The 15010-nt window shown below is 44.6% G+C and overlaps 2 protein-coding genes across 6 annotated transcripts in view; one reads left to right on the top strand and one right to left on the bottom strand.

Annotated features, from left to right (window-relative positions):
* ASH1L (ASH1 like histone lysine methyltransferase) overlaps window positions 1-10411 on the bottom strand; it is a 196241-nt gene extending 185830 nt beyond the window's left edge. Inside the window, exon 1 of one of the 2 annotated variants that reach the window (XM_032398349.1) lies at window positions 10390-10411. The gene's annotated coding sequence lies outside the window, so the exon portion shown is untranslated. Of the gene's footprint in view, window positions 1-9799; window positions 10089-10389 lie in introns of those variants that run through there. The other variant, XM_032398348.1, reaches the window with a different exon arrangement.
* Window positions 10412-10822: 411 nt separating this feature from the next.
* Window positions 10823-15010, top strand: part of DAP3 (death associated protein 3) — a 35790-nt gene continuing 31602 nt past the window's right edge. For 3 of the 4 annotated variants that reach the window (XM_032398303.1, XM_032398301.1, XM_032398299.1), the window contains exon 1: window positions 10823-10990. The gene's annotated coding sequence lies outside the window, so the exon portion shown is untranslated. Of the gene's footprint in view, window positions 10991-11030; window positions 11237-15010 lie in introns of those variants that run through there. The other variant, XM_032398300.1, reaches the window with a different exon arrangement.

Raw genomic sequence — 15010 nt, 5'->3', positions numbered from 1 at the left:
AGCGAGAGAGGGAACACAAGCAGGGGGAGTGGGAGAGGGAGAAGCAGGCTCTCCGCCAAGCAGGGAGCCCTATGTGGGGCTCGATCCCAGAACCCCAGGATCATGACCTGAGCCGAAGGCAGACGCTCAATGACTGAGCCACCCAGGCGCCCTTACCAATGATTTTTTTAAGTAATCTCTACGCTCAACGTGGGGCTTGAACTCAAGACCCCGAGATCAAGAGTTGCACGCTCCAACGACTGAGGCAGCCAGGTGCCCCTGAAAGCAATGATTTTTTACTTCTTTTTTCAGGGCTGTACTACCCTCTGGGCTTAGAACAATAGCTGGTATAACATAAGTATACAATTAATATTTACTGAATGAAAGACTATATATATTCCTTCTGTTGGAAGGCACAGGAGACAGAATGCTCGTTTTAGTTTTTATTTGACTCTGAACAGAGGACTTAATCTACTGATATCCCAAAGGACTAACTGTCCAGTAGACTGCCTGGATTAAACACAGGCACATAATAAAGATCCTCAAGAGGAAGAGATTTTTGTCCTAGAACTGACTTGCTCTGGCATAAAATAATCCTATCCCAAGACATTCTTTCAATACCTTGCTTGAACCACATGCAATGTGATGGCAGCACATTACAGCAGTACTAAAACATCTTGATCTGGAAGAGTAAAATGAAAATGCCCAAGGACCTGATTTTGTTCATTCATCACTATATCCTAAAGTCTAGCACATAATAAACAATAAAGTGAGGTGGTATAGTGAAAGCAATGGGTTCTGCTATGGAAGAATACACTGGGCTCCTAAAAATCAAAGAAGTGCTCATCAGCTTTAAAGAGAGAACTGTCCCGGGGCACCTGGGTGGCTCAGTCAATTAAGCGTCTGCCTTCAGCTCAGGTCATGATCTCAGGGTCCTGGGATTAAGCCCCACTTCGGGCTCCCTGCTCAGCAGGGAGTTTGCTTCTCCCTCTCCCTCCATCATGCGTGTGCGCATGCTCTCTTTCCCTCAAATAAATAAAATCTTTAATAAATAGAGAACTGTCCTAACTAAACCCAATTCAGTTCAAAGACTTAAGGTTCTCCGCCCCAAAAACTTCACACTGAAAGATATATTCCTGTTCACTTTGGAGACAAGTCCTTGATTTGGTAAGAAGCAGCAGCCAAACATAAAAGCCTAGACTCGGGGCACCTGGATCAGTTGATAGAGCATGTGACTCTTGATCTTGGGGTTGTAAATTCGAGTCCCATGTTGGGTCTATGCAGAGATTACTTAAACATAAAATCTTAAAAAAAAAAAAAAAGCCTGGTCTGGAGTTAAGTGGGAGAACACAAAAAAATTCATAGGTAAGGAAAATAAGATAACATAAATTAAGAATTAGAAAAAATACATATACATGTAGCAAAGTTGTTTATACATACTTTCAAAAAGGTATTTTGTGTATTCTTACCTCCTATAGGCATCATATACAAGGGAGATCATTTGCTTTCCTAAAAATGTTTTCTCTTTTTAGGAAATAAATAAGAGAAACTAATAATAGTAGCATATCTGTATTATGTACTTGCTACATGACATCTATGATGCTAAGCACTTTTCACATATTATCTGGTACAATCTTTCAACAGCCCTATGCTTTAAGTATTATCGTCATTTTACAGTCAAGAAAACCAAAGACCAGGGCGCCTGGGTGGCTCAGTCGTTAAGCGTCTGCCTTTGGCTCAGGTCATGATCCCAGGGTCCTGGGATCGAGTCCCACATCGGGCTCCCTGCTCGACAGGAAGCCTGCTTTTCCCTCTCCAACTCCCCCTGCTTGTGTTCCTGCTCTCACTATCTCTCTGTCAAATAAATAAATAAATAAAAATCTTTTAAAAAAAAAGAAAAAGAAAAAGAAAACCAAAGACCATAAGGATTTTGCTAAAGATTATACAGTAAGTAGCAAAACTGGGACCTGAGCCTAGTCAATCCGATTTCTGACTCCATGATCTTAATCACTATTTAGGATTTTCAACAAATTGAGGGGAAATATACCAATGTGAAGGTTGGGAGATTTGTTCATTATTAAGAAAAGCAATTATACAATGTCTTTATTTGGCTGGATACATATTATAATAATCAATGCCGCATTAACTAAGATGTTGAAGGAGTGGAGTATGTTCTAGTAAAAGTTTTTTGAGTAACTAAAACATAAACAATTATTTTCTTGATTTTAATCTTCGTTAAAAATTACCTTTAACAATAAGAGCACAGTACTATTTTGTCTAAGAGTGTATGGAACACAGTTCCACCTTTGTTCTGTTGATGATCTCTAAGTACAAAACCCAACCTTACACAGTATTGGAAGACACAGGAAATCATAGGAAAACAGGTAGAAAGTACAGATCCAAATTGCAGTCCCCTAAACTCATCCTATGTTTTCATTTTCATACCTTTGCAGATGATCTTCCCCTACCTAGAATGACCCCTCTAACGCTTACTGAGTACCTCGTATTTATCCTTTAAGACCTGGCTCTTCCCCCCCTTGCAGGAAGCTATCCTTAACCTTTTCTTTCTCTCCACAGATTTAATAAATTTTTCCCTTCTCTACCTGGGAGAAATGTACTACGCTGTATATTATAACGTTTAACATGATGTTCCTCTTACTAGATTCACTACTTTTTTTTTTTTTTAAGATTTTATTTATTTGAGAGAGAGAGAGAGCACATGAGAGGGGGGAGGGTCAGAGGGTGAAGCAGACTCCCTGCTCGGCAGGGAGCCGGATGCGGGACTCGATCCAGGGACTCCAGGATGATGACCTGAGCTGAAGGCAGTCGCTTAACCAACTGAGCCACCCAGGCGCATAGATTCACTACTTTGAGGCAGAAAAAAAAAAAAATCTTCTCCCAACACCTAAGCACAGAAATGGAAATGAGATAAGCACTGGAAAAATGTTAGTTGGTTGAATGAGAGATGAACAGAAAAAATACTTGTTTTTATTTTTATTTTTTTAAAAGTAGGCTCCAGGCCCAGTGCGGAGATCAAGACATGAGATGAAATTCAAGAGTCGGATGCTCAACTGAATGAGCCATCCAGGTGCCACAGAAAGAATACTTGTTAAACAGAATTAAGGGGCGCCTGGGTGGCTCAGCTGGTTAAGCGGCTGCCTTCGGCTCAGGTCGTGATCCTCAGGTCCTGGGATTGAGCCCCGCATCGGGCTCCCTGCTCAGCGGAGAGCCTGCTTCTCCCTCTCCCTCTGCCTACTTGTGCTCTCTCTCTGTCAAATAAATAAAATCTTTAAAAAAAAATTAAAAATAAACAGAATTAAACTTTGACTTTACCTACATTTATATAACATTTTTTCTTTACACACACACATACACAAAATTAACTTAAATCTCTCTCTTTTTTTTTTTTTTTAAAGATTTTTTTATTTATTTATTTGAGAGAGAGAGAATGAGAGAGCAAGCACATGAGAGGAGGGAGGGTCAGAGGGAGAAGCAGACTCCCTGCCGAGCAGGGAGCCCAATGCGGGACTCGATCCAGGGACTCCAGGATCATGACCTGAGCCGAAGGCAGTTGCTTAACCAACTGAGCCACCCAGGCGCCCAAATCTCTCTTTGTAGTTGCAAGGTGATTACTCTTTTTTCTTTGATATGCTTCTGCATCTAAATTTTAACTCCCTAACATGTTATCACTTCACTTGATGTAATCTATACTTGTGATTTATATCCTCCAATCTTCTTTGAAGACCTTTATACTACATATAATATTGTTTACCCAGGAATTATTATACATGACTGATTCACTCCCCCATTTCCTCAAATGTCAGAGTTAGCAGTTTCTTCTCTCAAAGACAATCTTTTAAATTCTCTCCATTCAGCCCTATTAGGCTTCTTATATTAGTAAACATTTAAATTCTGGTGCTTTCATTTTCAGCAGTGCTGAATTTAAAAAACCGTATCATAAGGAATATCTCCTCCATATTCTAAATAATGTCCCTTATATCAAGAGGCCAACAATATAGCTACTTTCTTAATCTGACACTGTCCACCTGGGGTCTTAGGACAAATAAGACGGAATGAGAGGAGTGATTTGGTATCAAGTGTGTAAAAGATAAAATGTAAAACAAGTCAAAGATTCATGATTTATTTACTATGGGACTATAACATAAGCTATAACAAAAGATAAGTTAACCAAAGTTTCACTAGTGATAGAACTTACATTCATAATTATAACTGTCAGCCTTTTATAGAAGGCTAAATTCTACTTTACCAGCAATCACTTCAAATCTGTACATTCTGATACATCTTTGTAACAACAGGAATATTTACTTTCTTTTTCTACAATATTTCCATACTAGTCATGATTACCCTGTTCTGTACCATGGTTTGTATTTAACAACTGAAGCAATGGTATGGACTTTCAAATGACCACAATTAAAATTTCAAAATTCAAAACAATGTTATTTCATACTGTTCAAGCTGATTTTAGACCAATTTCAGCTCCTGTTCAACATCACCAGTATTATCTGATTTCTTAGTGGTAATTAGATCCAGTTAGAAAATCAAGAACAAGAAGAACTCAAAAATGTTTTTAGCATCTTGTTACTAGTACTTAAAAAAAGACTATAAGAGACACATTATTTCTCACTTGTATATTAGAAAAAAGCTTATCAGCTTTTCTGGCAAACACAGGAACTGTTTGCATTTTTCAATGCAAACATCTAAGAAGCAGTGAGGTGAATTCTTTTTTTTTTTTTTTTAAGATTTTATTTATTTATTTGACAGAGCGATAGCGAGAGAGGGAACACAAGCAGGGGGAGTGGGAGAGGGAGAAGCAGGCTTCCCGCTGAGCAAGGAGCCCGATGCGGGGCTCATGGCTCGATCCCAGGACCCCGGGATCATGACCTGAGCCGAAGGCAGACACTTAACGACTGAGCCACCCAGGCGTCCCAGTGAGGTGGATTCTACTCCTTCATTTCTTACAGTTTGCAGGGGGAATCCCTATTGACAGGTAAAATAGATTAGAAGTAGTTTAATTTCACTTATCATCAGATACTTTTATTTAAAAAGTTATATAGACCTAACTATGGAGAAATAATTCCCCATTAAAGTGTAAAAAGAATGCATACACTGAAGTATTTATGAATGAAATTATATAACATCTGAAAGATTTGCTTCAAAATAAGCAAAGCAGGGGAGGGGAGGCAACAGAGAGGCCAGTAGATGGGGATATATACAGTGTGATAACTGGGTGGTGGTAACTGCTGAAGCTGGATGTTGAGTACATAAGAACTCACTACACTATTCCCTTCATTTCTGCATGTTTGAAATTTCCCACATTTAAAAAAATGAACAAAATAAAATGGAAAAAGTATACAATCCTGTCATCAACTTGCATATGTCTGAGAGCAAATGACTAAAAACTATGAAAAGCAAAACCAATTAATGCTAAAATAAATTTTATAGATTCTTCAAATATACAAAAGTTAGATGTTCAATGAAGGCAATACAACTCTTGAAATAACAAGGTTATTAAATTTCTGTCATCACTTAAATCTATAATTTATTATGTTGTGCCAACATCACACTACCATTAACCACCCCCAATGAGGCAGTCACTAAAATACTGATTTCTAAAACATGAAATGTAAGATTGACAGTTATCATTAACTAAGAAAACAAATAAGTTTGAAAAGCTAACCTCTCCATACAAAATATAAAAAAATTACAATTTAAAGAAAAAACTAATTTTAAAAAAGTAGCAAAAAACCTCAAAATAAAACAAAAATTACTTTCATTTCCCTCTTTTACAGCAACCAGGTTTAAGACATCTCATGCTTCTAGAAAGGCTGACACAAAGTAGACCTCACAGCAGACATCAGTAAGACTGTATATTACCTTTAAATGACTCAGACCAACACACATAACTCAAATAGAAATATGAAATTTTTAACTAGAGATGCATCACCTACAGATATGGTAAAACTTCTCCACTGTGTATAGGCAGATCATTTTGGCAGAACTGAATGTGGCCACTTCTTTATTTGTAAGGCCTGGAAGACTTAGGATAAAACTTCAAGTGGTACTTCTAATGCCATAAAGACACAATGCCTAGCAAGATATATAGGAATAAAGTTATGCTCCACATTTTAGAACACAACTCAAAAATATGACATGAAAATTGCTTTCATTACCTGATCCTTAAAGATCTTGAATAATTTTTTGTAATTATTACAAGCATTATTTATTTTTTTAAAAGATTTTATTTATTTATTTGACACAGAGATACACAGTGAGAGAGGGAACACAAGCAGTGGGAGTGAGAGAGGGAGAAGCAGGCTTCCCGCGGAGCAGGGAGCCCGATGCGGGACTCGATCCCGGGACACTGGGATCATGACCTGAGCCGAAGGCAGACGCTTAACGACTGAGCCACCCAGGCGCCCCACAAGCATTATTTTTTAAATAATGAAGTATCTCATATATCCAAGACTATATAAATGTACCTATGTGCACTACACACATGTGTATAACATGTTATTTTAAAAACCCACAAATTTACTACCCAAGGTAAAAATTAGAGAAAATATTAAACTTTTCACAAATTTCCAAGACCTTCTTACAGAGAGGCCATGACAATAAAGAGAAGAGACAATCACACCATTTTTCTTCAGATCTTTCCATTATCTTACCGAATACTGTAATCTATGCTATCAAAACACCTTTCTGAATTTCTTGTTCTTTTAAAAACACAGTGATTATTTTAAATTTCCAGTACTGGATTCATGGGTAGTCTGTCAAACAGCTACTGCATTTTACCTCAGTAGAGTTTCCTGGATGCATGCACACCCAAAAAAATGACATTAAGACCTTTGTTACAAACTCACCACAGAAATACATTGAAAACAAGATAAGGAATGCAACCAAAGTGTGCCTGCTTTTCAAAACCACCAGATGATACCAAAACACATATCATAGCTACAAGTTGCATAGAGAGTGGGAAGACTTTATAGCTTCTTGAGAATTAGTAACAGCAAAAACTCTGCAATTAAGTCATGAAACCTCGACTTCCAGGAATATTCTTCCCTCCTCTGTGCCCTTTTGAAAACTCCACCATCATAGAATCCTTAGCTTCTACTGGATTAGAATCTCTCCAGGGACAGAGGCCATATATTACTCATCTTTGTGTCTCCTGCAGAGAATTGAGTCAATAATGTTTGTTATACATAACATAAACTCCAGTAAATGAGCTTCAGAAGCTTCAGTCCCAATGCAAAACTGCAAAGAGAAGTTTAAGAATAGAAAGGAAAAGAATAAAGCTATAAATATTTGAGCAATATATTTTCTTACCACCTAATTCAGAATCATGTACTAACACTGCAAAAATGAATTTGTAAAGAATAAAGAATAAGGGTGCCTGGGTGGCTAAGTTGGTTAAGCGACTGCCTTCGGCTCAGGTCATGATCCCGGAATCCTGGGATCGAGTCTCACATCGGGCTCCCGGATCAGCGGGGAGCCTGCTTCTCCCTCTGACCCTCTCCCCTCTCATGCTGTTTCTCTCTCTCTCTCTCTCAAATAAATAAATAAATAAATATGTTTAAAAAAAAAAAAAGAATAAAGAATAAAAAATAAAAGACATGACCTTAAAGTTCTCCTTACTTTCAGCACACTCAAAAACTGTCACAGAATCTTTCACCTTAAACTCATACCAACATCTTCATCTCCAAACAGAGCTCTATGTATTTTAAAAGGCTTTCAAATGAGACCTAAATATATAAAGGTTCTACTTCATCACAATTTAAGTTCCCGAAATTGTATGCATAATTTGTGATTGTGTTTATGCTCATTTAACAGTGAGCGTCTTTCATCAGATTCTCAGAAGGATAAGTGACCCAAAAAAACTTTAAGAACTACTAATCTAGCATATCAAAAACTCTATTTTCCAGAGATAATACAGTTAAGCTGCCTTAGTTCGAGTATTTTTCCCTCATATTCACTGACGGGATCCTTACTGCAAAATTAGTCTTCAAAGAACTCCTTCAGCTGAGCCAAAAAGTTCCAATATCCACAGGAATGTATAGCAACAATTCGCAGATCCCCAAAACAGTTTATTCATAAATGCCAAAAGAAAATGCAAAAGAAGGTACACTGTATCACAAACTTGCCATGCTTTTAGATTGGTAAATAGACTTGTATCCTTCCACATAAAAATGTCTGGGATATGTCAATTCCCTCCAAGCTGAACAGACTTTTTAGGAAAGTTTTAGTTTCAATTCCAACACTGACTCGTCCTCCTTGCTGGACTTAATAACCCACCACTGTCAAGACAAGTCCCCTCATATGCACCCAGGTTGTTTCAACAGGGTCACCTTGATTATTCTCACCCCAAGGCAGGGACCACTTACTGAGTAATTATTCAATAAACTGTTGAATGAATGAAAGAAGATCCTCCCTCCCATAGATCTAAAGTTAAGCGGTCAGCCGCTCCAGTACAGGTTTAAGCTGTGGAAGACATCCCTCCCTCAAATACACAAGCTAAGTGTCAGAAACGCCCTGATTCCTCCACAAACAAGAAATAATCTAGTTGTGGATGCCCATTCCCTACAGGCCAACCTACGATCCGCACCTACGTGTGACACAACCGATCTCTGGCAGATACAATCCGGCCAGTCGCATATCCCCTATCTTTCTGGAAACCGGATTGGTCTGACAAGACCTCCTGAGCTGCCCGGGGCGTGTGGTGAACGGACTACTAGACAAGTAGTCACAATACTCGAGGTCGAGTCTCAACTTTGTCACCAACTTGAAGTGTGTGACCTTGGAAAAAGGATCTCTTTATGCCTCCCTTTCCTACTTTACAAATGGGAGAAAACCTCTCTTCTACCATTTTCTACCATTTCTACCATTTTCACACAGAGCTGTAGGATCACAAAGACAGAAGGAGCATTCTGAAAAGCTTGATTCTGTGGTAAGTGTTAGCATCAACTCGGGCCTCCTCCACAGCCTCGCGGGGGCTGTTCGGTCAGATACCCCGGGGGTTCTCACGGACACGACCCACTCCAGTCAGAGGAACTCCTCAGACCACAACCGGCTACGACGAACGTGCCCCATCCCCGGCCCCACACAGAGATGCTACACCGTGCGCGACACCGCCATGACTCCTCTTTCCCAAACCGCACGAAGGCGCTCCCCAGCTCTACAATACACACGCGTGTCCACCGGAAGGGAACATCCCCAATTTTCTTTTAAAAATGAGGTAACTCGTGAGGGGAACTCCAGCACACTTACACAAACCCGGGCCAACTCTTCCGGAACACTTTCCTGCCTCGCAGACACACACAAACACAGCCGCTCGACACCAGCAGACCATCTGTCTTCCAGACCAAAAACATGTCCTTCCATGTCCAAACTCCCCAGGAACAGCCATTCAACGTACACCCCCGAGGTGGGCCGAGCGCGCCAGGTCGAGCACCCCCCGAAGCCCCCGCCCGGCCACTCTCCCCAGACCGGGGGGATGCTCCCGCCGCGCCTCCGCGACGCGCCAACTAACCTGTCAGGGGCTCGGGCGACTCCGCCCCCACTCGCCGACTTTCCCGCCCCCTCCCCCCCGGCCCGGAGCCCGCCCGTCAGGGACACCCCTTCCCCCCCCGCCGGGAGGGACTTCCCGGTACGCTCAGGATCCCCCTCGCCTCCCTCCCCTCCCCCACCCCTGCCGCCGCTCCACGGAGGTCCAGGTCCGGGAGGTGACAGTGGCTCCCGGGCCGCCCAGGCTCGCCTCGCTCACGGAGCACTTAGGCCCGAAGCCTCCGCGGGCGGTTCTGCTCACCGTGTCAGAGGCCGAGGCCGAGCGAGAGGAGAGTGCAGGGAAGAGGGGAAGGGGGGCGGCCGCCAGCAGGCTCCTCCGCGTCCCCGGGTCGGCGGCGGATCCCTGCCGCTTGTCAGGAGGCGGCCCGCGGGTGCGCGGACTGGCGGAAATGCGAGCGAAGAGAAGGGAAAGGCGTGGGGCTGAGCAGGGGCCACCGAGGGGAGGCGGTCCCGCAACCGAGACGGGGATCGTCTCCCCCTCCGCAAAGCGAACCCAAAATGGCGGCGGGAGCGGCGGCGGCAGAGCGGCGGCGGCGGCGGCTGCTCGGGAGGGAGGGCGGGCGCGAGCGAAGGGCGCCTCGTGCCCCCCCACCTCCCACCAGTCCCTCCCCGCGGCCTCCCCCCGCGGCCCCCCCGCCCCCGACTCGGACGGCAGAGCGCGCACGCCCGCCCGCACGCGCCGGACGGTCTCCGGGCTCGCCGCTCGCTCTCCCCCCGACCCCCGCCTTCGGCCGCCTGGCGCACCCGCCGGCCCGTCGGCGCTCGCTCGCACGGCCCCCCGCTCCCCCTCGGCCCCTGTCAGGGCGGTCGGGCGCGGGCCCTCACGCGTACCTTCGGCGGCGCGAGCCCCAGCCTCCTCCTCCTCCACCGCCTCTTCTTTCCTCCCCCCCTCCCCGCCCCCACGGCCACCAACCGCCGCCACGGCCGCCGCCGCCGCCGCCGCCGCCGCCCCCCCACATGCCCTCCGCCCCTCGCGCGTGCGCCTCCCACAATCCCCCCCGCCGGACCGTTCCATTCTCGCGGCCACAGAAGCGGGAGGGGGGGAGGGCCGGCGCCGCGGCGGGGCTGTCGTGAGGGCTGGAGCCACGCGAGGGCCGGGCAGGGCCCGGGCCGACTCACCTCCCCGGCCGCCGCGCCGCGCCGCCGAGGCTGCCTTCCGCGCTCCGCCGTCGGGCCGCGGTGGGCGCCTCGAGGGCGGCCTGGCTCCCCTCCGCTGGCCGGCGGTTGGAGGCCGCGGCGGCTGCGCGGTGAGCAGCTTCCTGCCGAACGGCCCGAGTTCGCCTGTCTTCTGCGGGAAGCGCGGAGAGCGGCCGGCTGTCGGCGGTGCGTGCTGCTCGCGGCCCTGGGACCCCCGCCGCGCCGCTCGCCGGGGAAGGAGCCGGCGCCGGGGTGCGCCCTCGAGGGAAGGGTGCAGGATCCGAGCCCCCGCGAGGTAGGGGGTGAGGCCCTGGGGCCGGCGGCTGTCCTGGGGGCTTCCTTCCGGGCTCTGTGTGGCGGACTTGGACCCGCCGGGGAGCCCGCGCGCTGGTCGCCTTTCTTGCTTTGTGGTGTAAAGCCCCGCCTGGACTGCTTGGGTTTCTCGCCACTGTGTCCCGCACGATGCGTGTGAGCACTTTCACGCGTTCCTCTTGGCTGGATGATACAGCCTCAACCTCATCCGGCAGCTTGAAGGCAGAGGGTAAAGAAACCACGTATTTCTAGTTCCGTGCTGGCCTCGATCTTCCAGTTCTTGCGTGTCCTTCAGAAAGTTGTTTTTCTTCGTTATTTATCAAAAAAAAACCCGAAAAAGTGGACAGAAAAATTAGTTGAGTCCAAATCGGCCTTCAGAGTTGGTGAGATACTATACGCCAAGCAGAGAGTGTTCCCGTTCACGGACCTGGTGCAGGTCAGGTTTGTGGGTGCAGTTGGTAGTGTGTGTCCTGTTCTCCAAATGGTTCACAAAACAGTGCGAACCGAGACCTGGCAGGTTTCTGCAGCTCCTGATGCTGCTTTATCAACATTCGGCCCCAACACCTACTTTTTCTCGATGAGGGAATTCAGGAGAACTATGAACTGTCAAAACCCGAAGTCTGCCTAATCTAGTTTTTAGTTTCATCCAAAGGGTAAAGCAGAATACATTCCCGGAGGGATCTCCTTGGGTTCCCTTTCCTTCACTTCTGTGGGCTTGTAGGGATTCAGGAAACAGTTTGAAAATCACTCTACTAGATTGAGCTCAAAGCCCTATTCAAGCTCTAAAGTTCGAGTAGACATACCCCCCTTCCCACATTTCAATGTATGGATCAGGTTTTGTTTGTTTGCTTTGTATTTTTTAAGGTAAAGAGGAAGTGAGCTTTAATGACCTCACTGTATGTTTGCTTTTCCTAACCATGTATTAAGTCTCAGCTCTTTCATGGAGCCTATCTAGGTTTACTTTGATCTTTCTTTAATTGTGTCGTATATGCAAATGTGTTACCCTACCAACATTTTTAATTTGATGGCAGGGACTGGGTCTAACACTTCTTGTGTATTCTTTTATAACCCTAGTGCAATGTAAGTAGTGGAAATGTTAAAAGAATGTTAGATACTTAAAATCTGAGAAGGGAAAGAGAAATATTTGTGGAATGCCATAACGGTAGAGCATGTGTTCCTGCTTTAATAACACTTTGAGGTATATCATCCTAATCCCCATTTTACAGATGAGAAGCCTGAGGCTCAGAGAAGTCCAGTAACTTTATCTTTAGATTTCACTTTGCCTGGGGTGCCTGGGTGGCTCAGTCCGTTAAGCGTCTGACTTCTGCTCAGGTCATGATCTCAGGGTGCTGGGATTGAGCCCTACTCAGCAGGGAGTCTGCTTGTCCCTCTGCCCCTCCCCCCACTCATGCTTGTGCTCTCTCTCAAATAAAATCTTTAACTGTGCCTGTCCTAAAAACCTTTTTCACGATACCACATTGTTTTCGTAGTGAAAATTTATCATCACCAACATAAGTATATATGCTACGAAGAAAAGACAATGGATTCCACTACACCCGTATACAAAGAAGGGTGCTTACTTATGGTTGCTGCCTTCATCTTGCTTTCATGAATTGTCAGCTAAGTATAGACAAGATAGTACCCTGTTCTTTTGTATAAGCTCCAGTGCCTACTAAACAATATTAAATACTCAGTAAAATGACCTTATTGAATGAATGAAACCTGAATTACTTGAACCAAGGAAGGTATGGAAGGCAGAATAATGGTCCCCCAAAGATGCCCATGGCCCAGTCCCTGGATCCTGTGCATATGTTACATGGCAAGAGGGAATTAAGGACGCAGATGGAATTAAGTTTGCTAATCAGCTAACCTTAAAATAGGGAGATTATCCTGGATTATGTGGTAGGCCCACTATAAGTACAAGAGTTGTGAAAAGATGGAAGAGGGAGCAGAAGAGTCAACGGCTGAATGCTGCTATATGACAAAGGCTTGACCAGCTGTTGCAGGCTTTGAAGATGAAAGAGCAGCCTCTAAAAACTGCAAAAGTCAAAAAACCTGGTTCTCTACTGGAGCATCCAGAAAGAACCCAACTGTACATATACACTTTGATTTTGGATTTCTAAACCACAGAACGCTGAGGTGACAGACTTGTGTTGTTTTATGCTACTAAGTTTGTGGTAATTTGTCACAGCAGCTAGAAACTAATGCAGAAAGGGGAGCCAAATCATGATTAAGCTCCAGAATACCTGCCTTGGATTGTGGTTTTGTGCTTTAATTCAAGAGTTTGTTTTGTTTGGGATGCCCGAGTGGCTCAGTCGTTAAAGCGGCTGCCTTCCGTTCCGCTCAGGTCATGATCCCAGGATCCTGGGATCGAGCCCCGCATCGGGCTCCCTGCTCAGCAGGAAGCCTGCTTCCCCTCTCACACTCCCCTTGCTTGTGTTCCCTCTCTCGCTGTGTCTCTGTCAAATAAATAAATAAAATCTTTAAAAAAATTAAAGTTTGTTTTGTTTTTAAGATTTTATTTATTTGAGAGAGAGAGAGAGAGCACGAGCAGGGGGAAGGGTGGAGGGGAATGAGCAGAGGGAGAGGGACAAGCAGACTCCACGCTGAGCATGGAGCCAGACACGGGGCTTGATCCTAGGACCCCGAGATCATGACCTGAACCGAAATCAAGAGTCGACGCTTAACTGACTGTGCCACCCAGGCGCCTCCGTGCTTTAATCCATAAAATGAGGGTATGGTTCAACGGAAAGTTTGCCCCAAGTAAAGTGATCTGCACTCAGCCAAGCTGCCTAGATTTCCAGTGTTTCCCTGCTGCTCTGCTCCTGGCATCAGTCCCCAAGCTGTAAGTGGACAGCTGGTTCTGTGGCCCCACCATACAGCAGCAGTCTCCGCTAACTAAGCTGCCTTCAGACTTGCCTACTACAATAGAAGCAACTAAACGTTTATTTCATGGTGCTTCCTTGCTGGGGTGTTGTCTGAATGCAGGATAGATAAGCAGGAAAACCTCTTCACTACAAACTTCAAAATAAGGTTTCAAATGTTAAAAATTTTTAAAGATAAAAAACTAGAACATCATCATGGTTGACTTTACATCTGACAAGTTGTGGGTAAATACTATATAAGCATAATAGTATAAATAATTTTCTTTTAGCAAGGGAAGAACTCTGAAATTTTGGAGGTGGGGGGTACCAAGATTTTAAACTACTGCTTCAGGTGATGGATTGCCTATTAGTAAAGTATCAGTGGACACTCCAGACTGCATGGGTGCAAAGCCTAGGTGTGAAAAGTTAGGTAGAACCTTAGTGGTAGTAACACATTGTAGATTTAGATACTACAGTTACCTCCATTTAGAAATGAGGAAACAGCCACACAAAGTTTAAAACTTGCTCAAGGTCACACAGCTATTAAGTAGGAGAGCCAGGTTTCAGATTTCAACACTTAGATTCTACAGTCCATGCTTTTAGCCATTCTGCCATACTTGCCACTCTGTTTTCTTTGTCTGTAAATTGGAGATACTACCTACATCATAGGGTTGTTGTAAAGGTAAAATGAGTTAATTCACATAAAGCGCTTAGAGCAGTCCCTGACTTACAGAAAGTGTTAGTAATATGTTAGCTATTTCTGTCGTTGGAGCCCTAGATTATTTTCCAATGTGCTTGAGTCACTGGAAGAAAGGAAACATCAATGCAGATGCTCCTTACTTCTGCCTTGACCAGCACAGTCCTTTTATCTCTTTTATATGTTAGTGCTGTCGTTGCTCTTAGCTTGGTAGAAGTTAGATTGCCAGAGGAGGGAAATGTCTGGAAAACACACTAGAGTGCCCTTGTTTTACAGGTAGGAAACTTGGGCCCAGAGAGAAGGAAAAAAAGACTTCTACGAGCTTAAAACAATGTTGTTTTTTCCTGTAGAAAATGTTATGTGAAAGGTACTCATCTGAGAATGCAAAGGGCTTATCAAACAGTCTTGAGGTAGATTTAGATGTGGTGTAAGGACCCAGTAC

Source organism: Phoca vitulina, unplaced genomic scaffold (genome assembly GCF_004348235.1).
Source record: "Phoca vitulina isolate PV1807 unplaced genomic scaffold, GSC_HSeal_1.0 scaffold115, whole genome shotgun sequence".
Taxonomy (NCBI): domain Eukaryota; kingdom Metazoa; phylum Chordata; class Mammalia; order Carnivora; family Phocidae; genus Phoca; species Phoca vitulina.
This window is presented reverse-complemented; position numbering and strand designations above follow the sequence as displayed.